Raw genomic sequence first — 13,149 nt, forward strand, 5'->3', positions numbered from 1 at the left:
TAGGGGTAAGACAGGAATAAAGACACAGACCTACTAGAGAATGGACTTGAGGATATGGGGAGGGGGAAGGGTAAGCTGTGACAAAGCGAGGGAGTGGCATGGACATACATACACTACCAAACGTAAAATAGCTAGTGGGAAGCAGCCGCATAGCACAGGGAGATCAGCTCCGTGCTTTGTGACCACCTAGAGGGGTGGGATAGGGAGGGTGGGATGGAGGGAGATGCAAGAGGGAAGAGATATGGGAACATATGTATATGTATAACTGATTCACTTTGTTATAAAGCAGAAACTAACACACCATTGTAAAGCAATTATACTCCAATAAAGATGTAAAAACAAACAAACAAAAAAGTTAAGGTTTAGGTCAGTGCAGGAAGGTACTACTGAGTGAAGAAGGCAAAATCTTTCTTCTGGTATTCTACAGGATCCTTTTTGAAAATTTGATGTGAGTCTGTGTCTGGAAGCAACTGTCACATAGTAGGACCTCAAAAAAGTTGAAGAATTTCAAGGAAATTGGGCCTCCTCAGAAACTCTAACAGGAAATGAAGAGGGCCGTTGCATAAATTTTACTAGTTGCATTTCTTCTATTGAGCACTTACTTTGTAACACTTAATGGGGGAGACTACAAGTGCTTATCCATATTTTGCCTTCCTCTCCTTCCTGGGCTCCTCAGGAGATTATATTACCAAGTGCACTTGTAGTTATAAAGGATCATGTGCCCTAGCTCTTGCCATTGATCTGTGAGCAGAAGCAGTATTTGTCAATTTCAGGCCAAACATTTGATATCCACTTTACCACTTTCCATGTTTTTCCTTGCATTCATCAGTAAACGTGGAAATCATGGGTTTATGGGTGAACGTACAAGAAGGACATAGCCTGGACCCCTGCATCACCTGTTAGTACAGAACGTCTGCTAGTCTACATGGAGAGAGAAATGTTTATTGTATTAAGTTCATATTTCAGGCTCTGTTATTTATCAGTCACTTTCCTGGCTAAGACACAGCTACTCTTTCTGGCGTTGGGCTTATTCAAATATTTTAATTACTGCAATAACTGCATATGTTGTTATTGCAAGAAATTCTAACAATACTGAGAAATCACAGTTGTCCCTCTTTATAACTCAGAAATTCTGCCCCTTCCTCAAAGGTAAATATAACTAACATCTGGTATATATTATTTTAAACCTGATCCTAGTTTTTATTCCATACATATGTGTACTATAAAAATATGTTGAGTATTTTCACATACATGTCTTCACTAATCTTTTTTATTGTTTCAATATCCAACATAAAAACATATCTGAGACGTTGTTTTCACCTCTTTAGGTTCACTTTGAGTCTTTTTATATCTTCTATGTCTCTAACCAGTTGAAGTCTTTTTGTTTTTTGAACATATGAAGTACAGTTATAATAACTGTTTTGATGTCTTTATTTACTCATTCTGTCAACTGTGTTATTTCCAGGTCAATTATGAGAGATTAATTTTCTCCTAATTTTTGGTTACATACTGCTGCTTCTTTGCATGCCTGGTAATATTTGATAGGATGCCAGAGATTGTGAAATTGTGATTCACCCTGTTCACATTTGTTGAGAACTAATACACATTAAACATTTTTTTTAATCTGAAATATGGTTTACATACAATATTATGTTAGTTTCAGGTGAACTACATAGTGAGTTGACATTTACATATGTTAGGAGGTGATCACCATGAAAAGTCTAGTAACCTTGTGTCCTGATAGAAAATTATTACAATATTGTTGACCATACTCCTTATGCTGTAGATTATATCTCTGAGGCTTACTTATTTTGTATTTGTTTTTTTTGTTTTTTTGTTTTTTTTAACAAGATGTTGGGGGCTTAGAGGGCTTAGAGGGCTTAGAAGACGTTTTTCCAAAGACATACCTATGGCCAAGAAGTATAGGAAAAGGTGCTTAATGTCCCTAATCATCAGGGAAATACAAATAAAAACCACAATGAGATATTACCTTACCCCTGTTAAAATAGCTATTATCATAAAGACAATAGGTAGCAAGTATTGGTGAGGATGTGGAGAAAAGGCAACCCTTGTGCAATGTTCGTAAGAACGTAAATTAGTATAGTCACTAGGGAAAAAAGTATGCAAATTCCTCAAAAATTAAAAATAGGACTACTATATGATTGAGCAATCCCACTTCTCGGTATATACCTGAAGGAAATGAAAACACTTATCTCGAAGAGAAATATCTGTACTCCAATGTTTATTGCAGCATTATTTACAAGAGTCAAAATGTGGGAACTACCTAAGTGTCCATCAGTGCGTGAGTGGATAAAGATGTGGTGTGTATACACACATACATATATACACACACAATGGAATATTATTCAACCTCGAGAAAGAAGGAAATCCTGCCTTTTGCGACAACATGGATGGACCTTGAATACACTATGCTAAGTGAAATAAAGAGTAGAATAGTGGTTGCCAGGAGCTGGGGGTGTGGAGGAAATGGGGAGATGTTGGTCAAAGGGTACAAACTCCCAGCTATAAGATGAATAAGATCTGGGGCTTTAATGCATAGCATGGTCACTATAGTAACTGGTGCTGTGTTATTTACTTGAATGTTGTTAAGAGGGTAGATCTTAAATGTTATCACCACACACACAAGAAAACTGGCAATTATGTGATGGGATGGAGGTGTTAGCCAATTATTTTAGTAATCATTTTGCAATATATACATGTAACTAATCATCACATTGTACACCTTTAACTTACATATGTTATCAATATCTCAATAATCTGAAAAAAATAAAGAATATAAGAGGAGGTGGGATCGGTCAGAAATAGAAGTTGGGATGAGGCATGGGAATGATTGAGCTTTTCAATCAGTGGTATCTCAGTGTCACCCTCATCTCTGTTGTTAGCTGTCTTAAATATAACTGAACCAAGTAGGGACAATCAAGGCTACTGACTTTTTGACTCTTGTGAGTCCTGGAAACAGAAATGCAGACGTATTGTCTGAATTATGGCTTTCACCTGCGGGCTTCCAGAGCAACTTCTATTTGAGGATACTGTTGGTCACAAGGTATAATCCCATACTTCCTAAGACTTCCTGCTGCCTTCAAGTCACCTGTACTGGTTACTCCACTAACGTGGCAGCCCATGCTGAAAGTACAGACCAGAATTCTGTTCTCAACTCTTTGTTGCTCTCACCAGAGGGGCACATGTGGATGTCAAAGGGAAGAAAGTGGAGCTCCAGTCTTGAAGTCCCTTTCACTCCCAGGTAAAGAGTATGTATGGGACAGATGAACTCTCTGATCAAATTGGACTTAACTTCTGGACAAAACATGAAGGAAGCAGAGCTTGTCTGAATGTCATTTCGTAAGTACTGTTTAAATAAAGCAGCTGTTTCAGTTAGTGATGAACATTTGGGGATCAATAAAATTGCTCAAAGCATTAGCACACAAGATTAAAAGATGATACGTACATTTGTTAAAGGAAGTATCGGTGACCCCAGCTCAACTTTTAAAAGAATGCATAATGGCTACCCTTATTAAAGAATTTCATTACAAAGAGAGCTTGACTGTGGTTAAAAATTAGCCAGTTAAATACATAGCAAAGGAGTCACCAATGAATCTTCAATTTTTTTATGTACTATAATAGTTCATAGTACAAGATATAATGGAAAATTTGAACTGGAAATAAAGGACTGTTCTATGTCTTAGTATATACATACACATCTTTGGAGTGGTTTGAAAATATATCCACAATTTCTTTAATACTGCCTTGAATGTGGTGGTATGCTGGGCCAGCTTTAGTGACAAATAGTATGCTAGAACATCCTAACAAATAGTATGCTAGAATTCAGCAGAAGTGAAGCAATGTGATTTCTGGTACTAGGTCAGGAAATTTTACAAAATTTCTGCCTAGTCTTCTATCTTTTTGGCTTACTTGACTTTAGAACCAAATTGCCATCCTGTGAAATAGCCCGGGCTACATGGAGAGGCCACCTGTAAGTATCCAGGCAAACAATCCCTGCTTGAGATAATTTGCTAAGTAGCCATAGGAGACTGATAAAATCTCCAAAGCTCAGTTTGTTCAACACTTGCAATCTCCATTACTTCAATCTTTTTTATCATAGTGAGTAGAAAACCAGACTAACTTAAGCTTTATCTCCATTACTTTTCTTTACCTATTTTGTTGGCAAGCAGCTAATGAAAGTGGTTTTTTAAATAAATCAAAAAATTGCTTCATCCCCAAAGGAGCCTCTCAAACCCAGGAAACAGAATTAAGTGTACTATAGCAAAAACAGGTTAGAAAATCTTTGAGAACCTAAGACTTTGTATTTACCTGTTTACAAAGCTAATTATTATCATTAGTGTTACTTAAGAGATGCCAGAATAAAACTTGATGAAATATTTTGTTTTGGGAAAATTCTGTTTTTACTTGATTAATGTTCCTGGGTCTAGAATGTCAGTAATGAACATATCTTGTTTATAAAGCCAGTATCATATGTACCCTGAAGGTGAAACAGAAAACACCTTCCTGAATAGTGATATGAGATGAAGTTTTAGATTCATCCCATCTTTTACGTGTCCAAAAGTTCAGAAAAGAGACAAGTAGCCATCTAGAGGACAGTAAAAATGGATGTTTCCTGCATTTTGTACTGCTTTACCTCTAGGAAATTGAGGAGTATCTTAAGCAAGGAGCCCTAACCTGTAGTCTAAGAACAAAGTGGATATGTGAAATTCCAACTTTATTTTTACTGACTTTTAATTGCATTATAGCATTCCCAAACCACAGTATTATTAGTTGTACCTGTAACTTGGCCACCGTAGAATCACAAATGTTTATATCACATTTCTGTTGTTTGAAATATTGTTTATATTCATCACTACTTTGAAAGTACGACAGTCATTAGATCCACCATTAGATCTTATGCATTGTGTTAATGAAGAAGTCTACATTTTATATATTTTTTTACTTTTTGATAGTCTATTGGAATATTAGCTTCTTCCATAATTCTTGCCTCTTGTTTTATGTATTTTAAACACCCTATACTGTGAAGAAGCATAGGCTTCATCAAACTACCAAAGAGGCTGATGGCATAAAAAATAATTAAGTAACTCTGATCTGGAGTGAGAGGATCAAGGCAGCTTACCACTTAGTATATACACTTGCCTGTGATTTGTTCTGGTTAACTTAGAGACTTGCCTAATTCAAATTGCTAACTCAGTGCAATAGAATGAAATATTTTAAAATTGTGGCTCTCCAGGATCCAGCTTTTGGTGAGGCTTTAGTGAGGATCAGGGCCCACGAAAATATCTCCATGAGGGCCTTTTTTCAGTTGACTGAGTATTCTGGATCAACCTACTCTGGGATACAAGCCTGAATGATGAAGCCCCTAAGTTCATGTACCATACTGTCTGCCATAAAATGCAGGCCTGCAAGAAATAATTACAATGCAGAATGATAAATACTTTAATATCTTTTCAACCTTCATTCACACTCTCCTATGTTGACCCTGTGGTCCATATGTACACACATATGGCTTGTGCTTCCCTTTGGCTACCCCCAATGCTTCTGTCATCCCCTCTTTCCATGTTCCCTTTTATTGTATGGAACTTATTCCCCTTCTCTAGACTATGACCATCAAGAGCTTATTTGTTTTTTGGAGCCCGATTTGTATATGATAAATAAAAGGAACAGAGTACAGTGTATATGTGAGAAAAAGGCTTAGTACCTCTTAATTCTTCTTAAATGTCCTCTCCTCTTCCATGAAGTTCTCTATCAGATCTAAATAGTGATATTCTTCTCCTGTCAACTCATAGAGCATTTTTTTTTCATATAACGTATGATACCAAATGCATCCTGCCTTGTACAAATGCAAACATTGTGTAATTGTTTTTCTACTTGATGGTGGGCTATTTGAGGACCAGATCTGACTTATTCATCACACTATATGTTTCCAGTACTAAAAAGAGTGCTTGGGGTGCCAACTAGTATGTATCTGTTGAATGAGTACATAACTCAATATTGCTGGTAAGAACAGCAGATCGTATCAGTGTGGGAAATAATTTTCAAAGGATTCATTTCTGAGAATAGCTCATCCATCGATCAATTTTAAATTGTGGCTAAAACCAGTCTTTTATACTGATCCTTGCCAGCCAGTTCTTTGGGGATTAATTAGAATAAGAATTTGCTAACTGTTCTTGCTTATGCTAATGCTTCATATTCTCATAAAGTAAAATGTGTGATGACTATAAAGTTTACCTCTCACACCATTTAATAAAGAACAGGTTACAGATACTTTAAAATTTTTCTTAATAATGGCTTCTATTATATTTGTAACAGCACCTGAAAGATAACTTCAATACCATAAGGCTCATTTGGGAAGAGGAAATTTATTCTTTTGAGACACATTATGTTGCAGTAACAAACAACACCCCAAATCAGTGGATTTGCATAATAGTTGATTTCTTCCTCATACTACATGTCCATTATAGATGGAGAGGGTACAATCGGAGACCTATGCTGAGGGAGACTCAATTTCTGCATGTGCTTCAAAACTCATTACAGCTGGGGAAAGGAATCTGAAAAATTGCCCAGTGGCACTTAAACGTGGAAAATAATGTACAGCACTTCTCACATGTTTTTGGCCAAATAAATTTTATGTTCACACATAACTTGAGCATTGGTGAGGAAATGCAATATTACCATGTGCCTAAAAAGAGAAGAACATGAATATTTTTTAAAAGCACCAGAAGCAATCCAGTCAGTTTGTGGGGAATTTTTTTTTAACCTTTTCTTGTCTCCCAGCGTAACCCTGCTGGTTAAACCTAGAGACCAGACCTGGGGTTATTAATGAGACAATGTCATGTTATTACATTTTAGATTACGTAAGAAAGTTAACTATAGAGGTACTATGCAGGACTTCCATTCTAATTATGATTTTAAATGTACGTTCTTATATTTTATTTGTGCCTGGAATTCTCTTCAAAAATAATAATGAGAGCTTTGAGAAAAACGTGATATTGTAACATTACTGTTATTTTATTAAGAAATATTTAAATATCAGAAGGTCTCATTATGCCTACATGACCAGATACCCCACTAATCATTTTACCTTTCCTCCTCACTGACAAAACTTTGACTTTATTTAGGCATGTGAGCATAGGTTCAGTCATCTGATTAAGATTTAGCCCATGGGCTACAAGCAGAAGGGCTGTGTTGTGTTTCTAGAGAGAAGGCACACTCTTTTCACTGCCCTTCCTATTTTTCTGCTGTCTAAAAGGTGGGTATTATTGTTGGAGTTCTGGAAAGTTTCACTGAGCCTTGAGTAGGTGCATAGGACTTTTCCTGTTACATGACCCAGAGCCTGGAGGTGCCGTAAAAAAATAGTCAGGATCCCAGAAAAAAAAAGAGACTCTTTAGCCAGCCTTTTTAGTGAACTTGTGACTACTCTATTTTAATTCATCATATGGATTTCGGGCTCAGCAATCTATGCCAGTTGCCAAATCAAGGATTTGTATAAATTGACCAACGCCTTTTCCTTGAGAAATCCTCCTGTGGCTTTTGCCTTTGTAAGTCCCACCCTTGCCTTTGATCTGGGGGACAGTCTTCACAAAGGTATATGGAATAAATCCTCAATCCTTTAAACTAATGGCTCTGACTTATTCTCTGGGGGTTATTTTGCAGAATAATGACTCCTCTGTGTTGGATCATGTTCTTTCTGACTTCTGTTAGATCATGACTCCTTCACTCAGTGTTTCAGCAACTTTATGTTTCTTTTGTCTCAGGGAGGGTTGAGAGAAGAACTGAGATATTCAGTATTATCACTGTAAATGGAAGAGACTATATGAGAAAGAATAATCAATAAATCTTGAGACCATAGTAGATGCACTTCTTAACCTGTACTTTAAACTGAGTTTGTAATTATTTTAGATAAATACTTCTAAGGTTTCCTTTCCTGCCAAAATTACATTATAAATGTTTTTATACTCCATTTTGGTTTTGACTTGGCACATATGCCATAAAAAGAAACATACTTCTGCCTGTAACTTTACTGTCTATGGTTTCAATAACTTTGGACTTTGGATCTAGTCAAACACATTCCAGAACATTATGTAAAGAAAAAAAAAAAGTTACAGTCTGTGAGACAGAATTCTTATATTGCATTCCAAATTGTGAAAGTAGACTCAATTTTGCTGTTCATTAAACTGAGTCAATTTTTTTGTTACTTGTGCTCACAGATACCTACAGCGTTGCTTTGAAGTTCACCTCTAGTTTAATAAGTGATATCATAAATTATTCAAAATAAAAAGTAAAGAAAATCTTTTGAGACAATTCAGGCAAAATCTACATGACAAAGCAACTGTTTAATCAAGAAGATGCAAGGGACTAAAAAGTTAGATTTCTAGAAGAACTGTTTACTAGTGTTTGGGAATAATAATATTTGATATCTACAAATAAGTTAACATAAGATGCCTAGAATTGCCTGGTATGATATGGTATGGTATGGTATGGTATGGTATGGTATTATAGGGGCGGAAGGCAGGCTGCCCCACATGTTGCCTCAGTGGCATATTAATCATTTTGAATTAAAGTTACTTAAGAAATGGCCAATGTGAGAGGGACACTTTGACCCTCCTCTTTGTCTCCCTGAAAGCAGGAGATGACTCTATCAGGTGAAAGGTGCTCTCCCTGCATTTGGAGGTAGAAGGACACCCTTATCACCAGAGACAGGGAATTCAGGCCAAGAATCCTGTATAAACAAACCTTGTTACTTCTTTGACTACTCAAAGCCCAAACTCTATTTAGATCCTTCACTAATTAAGCACCCAAAGCCTAAGTTTCTTTGTCCTTTGGGTTTCTTTGTCCTGTAAATTCCTCACTTTATCATTGCTTTGTCTAAAAAGTATAAAAGTTGCCTACTTTGGCCACTTCTTAGGTCCTGTTTCTATGAGACCTCAGTGTGCACAAATGAAAATTTGTTTCTTTTTTCTCCTGTTAATCTGTCTTGTGTTAATTTTATTGTTAGTTAGTCCAGTCACAAGGACTCAAGAGGGGTAGAGGGGGAAATTTCCTCCTCCCCAGCAATGTGGTATAGTATTAAAGGTCAGCTCATCAATTAGTGTTGTACTGATTATTAAAGCTGAGTGAGAAAACAAGGCTTTGAATGCCCAAGTTAAGCATAACATGACCATTGATAAAACAAATACAGTGAGACCAAATGGCATCTTCTTTCACAACTTTTCTCACAGAACAACCAATAAGGAAATCAAACATAATATATATAATTTTTTTTTTTTTTTTTTTTTTGCGGTACGCGGGCCTCACTGCTGTGACCTCTCCCGTTGCGGAGCACAGGCTCCGGACGCGCAGGCTCAGCGGCCATGGCTCACGGGCCCAGCCGCTCCGCGGCACATGGGATCCTCCCGGACCGGGGCACGAACCCACGTCCCCTGCATCGGCAGGCAGACTCTCAACCACTGCACCACCAGGGAAGCCCTATATATAATTTTTATACTTTCTTAAAAATATTGGCTTGAGTACACTTCACTTTCGGAAATTAAAATACATTTATTTCAATCTTAGCAAGATTGGCCCAAGCATTGTAATGATTTCAGATAACTTTCACAACCCATGTTGTCAAAATTGCCCCAATTTTTACCTGCTGAGCCTTCTTTACACCTAAAAGGATCACACAGACAGAGGCAAACAAAAGTGTAATGTAAACTAACAGTATAGCAGTAAAGGTTAATATATAAATCCATTTCATTAATATAAATCTGCATTATTTTCTTTTGCCCTGACATTCCTTAACTGTCATAGCACTACTTTTTATTGCTTTACTGTGAATAGATTTCTGTAGTTTAAAAGATGTTAGAATTAAAAGCAATCTAAGTTTTAAAAACTTCGCTTCTATATCCTGAATTCAGACTCTTTAAAAAAATCTATAAACATTGACCTCACAAATTAGATGGAAGAAATTTAAATATTAATGCTGTCGAGTGCATATTTATTCAATTACCATGCACATGAACCTAGTAACACATAAAGAGATATATTTGAATAAAAATGTGAATAATATAAATTAACCATTTTGAATAAATTAAAACAAATATGCAAATTTATAGTAAATTTATTCAGTGCAAATTATAGTGAATTCCCTCTGATAATTAAGAATTTATAAAATACAAATATTTACAGTGGTTCATGTGGTTAACTAATTGGCCAGGTTTAGTTAATTGTTATAGTAAAGTTAAAAACGTTGAGGATTCCACCAAAATGACACCAAAATAAACGAAACAAGATTAGACGCAAGAGGGAAGAGATATGGGAACATATGTATATGTATAACTGATTCACTTTGTTATAAAGCAGAAACTAACACACCATTGTAAAGCAATTATACTCCAATAAAGATGTTAAAAAAATTTAAAAAAGAATTATTTAGAATTCTGCTTCACAGAAATCCACACAACCACAAAAAAATTCTTCCCTTTTTTTCCACCATTCATGAAAACTAATTATAGTCAGAATAAATTACAGTTTAAGGAGTCTAAGTCTTCTCATTCTACCACTCAAAACTTATGTTAGAAAAAGAGAAAGCACAGATTCCCAGGCCCCTCTTCTGGGAAGTCTGATTCAATTGGTGGAGAACGGGACCTAGAAATTTTTTTAAAAATAGACATCAGGACTTCCCTGGTGGCGCAGTGGTTAAGAATCCACCTGCCAATGCAGGGGACATAGGTTCGAGCCCTGGTCTGGGAAGATCCCACATGCCGCGCAGCAGCTAAGCCCGGGCACCACAACTACTGAGCCTGCACTCCAGAGCCTGTGAACCACAGCTACTGAGCCCACGTGCCACAACTATTGAAGCCCGTGTGCCTAGAGCCCGTGATCCGCAACAAGTAAAGTCACCGCAATGAGAAGCCCGCGCACCGTGACGAAGAGTAGGCCCCGCTCGCAGCAATGAAGACCCTATGCAGCCCAAAATTAATTAATTAATTATTTGTTTAAAAAGCCATATCAGCTTCTTTAAAAAAAAAAAAGAAGTAAAAATAAAAGATATATCGTAAAATAGCCTTATCAGAGAAAGTTAAGAAAAAACGAGCCAGCCTCAAGAGGACGTTCTGGGAAAACCCATAATCTACCTGACCCAGGATTCCAAAAGACAAGCTCCCCCTGTGCTTAGAATGCCAAAGCCACCTCTGTGCCTCAGACAATCACTCCTCGCCTTGTTCACTCCTGCCAGAAGAAAGATCTAAGGGTAAGTGGAGAAAGTTGCTTTTTCCAGCCAAGTTTCTCATAGTCATTTCACTATTCCTCAAGCCAGTATTCAAAGAAAAAGAAAAAAGAAAAGAAAACGGGGAAGGAGAAGCAGTAACATATATATACATGATGTTATGCTATACCAAGACGCTTAAATGTTGAATTACTCATATCACCAGTTTATATTGTATATTCTTTAATAGCTGTACTAGCAAACATTTAGAATAAGTAATATGATGACTTCTGAATGTAGAAAAATTGAATCAAAAACCAAGCCAGTAATAAGATTAAAGATTTTTTCACCCTTCTTAACACACACATGTGCATGCACACCCACACCTGCACAACTGCAATATTTTTGTATATCCTGACACTTGAAAACTAACATCAGATTCTCTCCTTTTGTTTTAACTTGATATTTCTAATGCTTTCCTATTTGACTTGTAAGATGTACCAATAGTGTATACCAGAAAATGTCCAATATATAAAATTAATCATAGTAAAAGGCAAGCTATGAATGATGCAAGACACATGACAGAATTTCAGAGGTACCTATATCACTGTAAAGTTACAGTTAGGCAAATATATAAGGAAGTGATCCTCTCCACAGAGTAATTTAAATTTAAAACCAGGCACTGAATTCTCATTTAAATTTCATAAAATTATGAGGCAAAAAAAGTCTCCAATGCTTCTCTTGATTTAAAAAAAAAACCTACTTGATGACTGCAGTTTCTAAGGCAGTAGTTCTCACATTTCAATGTACATAATAATCACCTGGGCTGCTTGTTTAAAGTTCAGATTCCCAAGGTTTTACCTGACAGGATTCTGATCAGATAAATCTGACATGGGTCCCAGGACCCTGCATTTAAAACAAGCTCTCTAGGTGCTTTTTTTTTTTCTTTTTTAACATCTTTATTGGAGTATAATTGCTTTACAATCGTGTGTTAGTTTCTGCTTTATAACACAGTGAATCAGCTATATGTATAAATATATCTCCATATCTCCTCCCTCTTGCGTCTCCCTCTCACACCCCCATGGCACCCCTCTAGGTGGTCACAAAGCACCGAGTTGATCTCCCTGTGCTATGCGGCTGCTTCCCACTAGCTGTCTGTTTTACATTTGGTAGTGTATATATGTCCATGCCACTCTCTCACTTTGTCCCCGCTTACCCTTCCCCTCCCCGTGTCATCAAGTCCATTTTCTATGTCTGCGTCTCTATTCCTGTCCTGCCCCTAGGTTCATCAGAACCTTTTTTTTTTTTTTAGATTCCATATATATGTGTTAGCATATGGTATTTGTTTTTCTCTTTCTGACTTACTTCACTCTGTATGACAGACTCTAGGTCCATCCACCATCACTACAAATCACTCAATTTCATTTCTTTTTATGGCCGAGTAATATTGCATTGTATATATGTGCCACATCTTCTTTATCCATTCATCTGTGGATGGACACTTAGGTTACTTCCATGTCCTGGCTATTGTAAATAGTGCTGCAATAAACGTTGTGGTCCATGTCTCTTTCTGAATTATGGTTTTCTCAGGGTACATGCCCAATAGTGGGATTGCTGGGTCATATGGTAGTTCTATTTTTAGTTTTTTAAGGAACCTCTATACTGTCCTCCATAGTGGCTGTATCTATTTACATTCCTGCCAACAGTGCAAGAGGGTTTCCTTTTCTCCACACCCTCTCCAGCATTTATTGTTTGTAGATTCTTTGATGATGGCCATTCTGACTGGTGTGAGGTGATACCTCATTGTGGTTTTGATTTGCATTTCTCTAATAATTAGTGATGTTGAGCATCCTTTCATGTGTTTGTTGGCAGTCTGTATATCTTCTTTGGAGAAATGTCTATGTAGGTCTTCAGCCCATTTTTGTATTGGGTTGTTTGTT

Source organism: Orcinus orca, chromosome X, assembly GCF_937001465.1.
Source record: "Orcinus orca chromosome X, mOrcOrc1.1, whole genome shotgun sequence".
Taxonomy (NCBI): Eukaryota; Metazoa; Chordata; class Mammalia; order Artiodactyla; family Delphinidae; genus Orcinus; species Orcinus orca.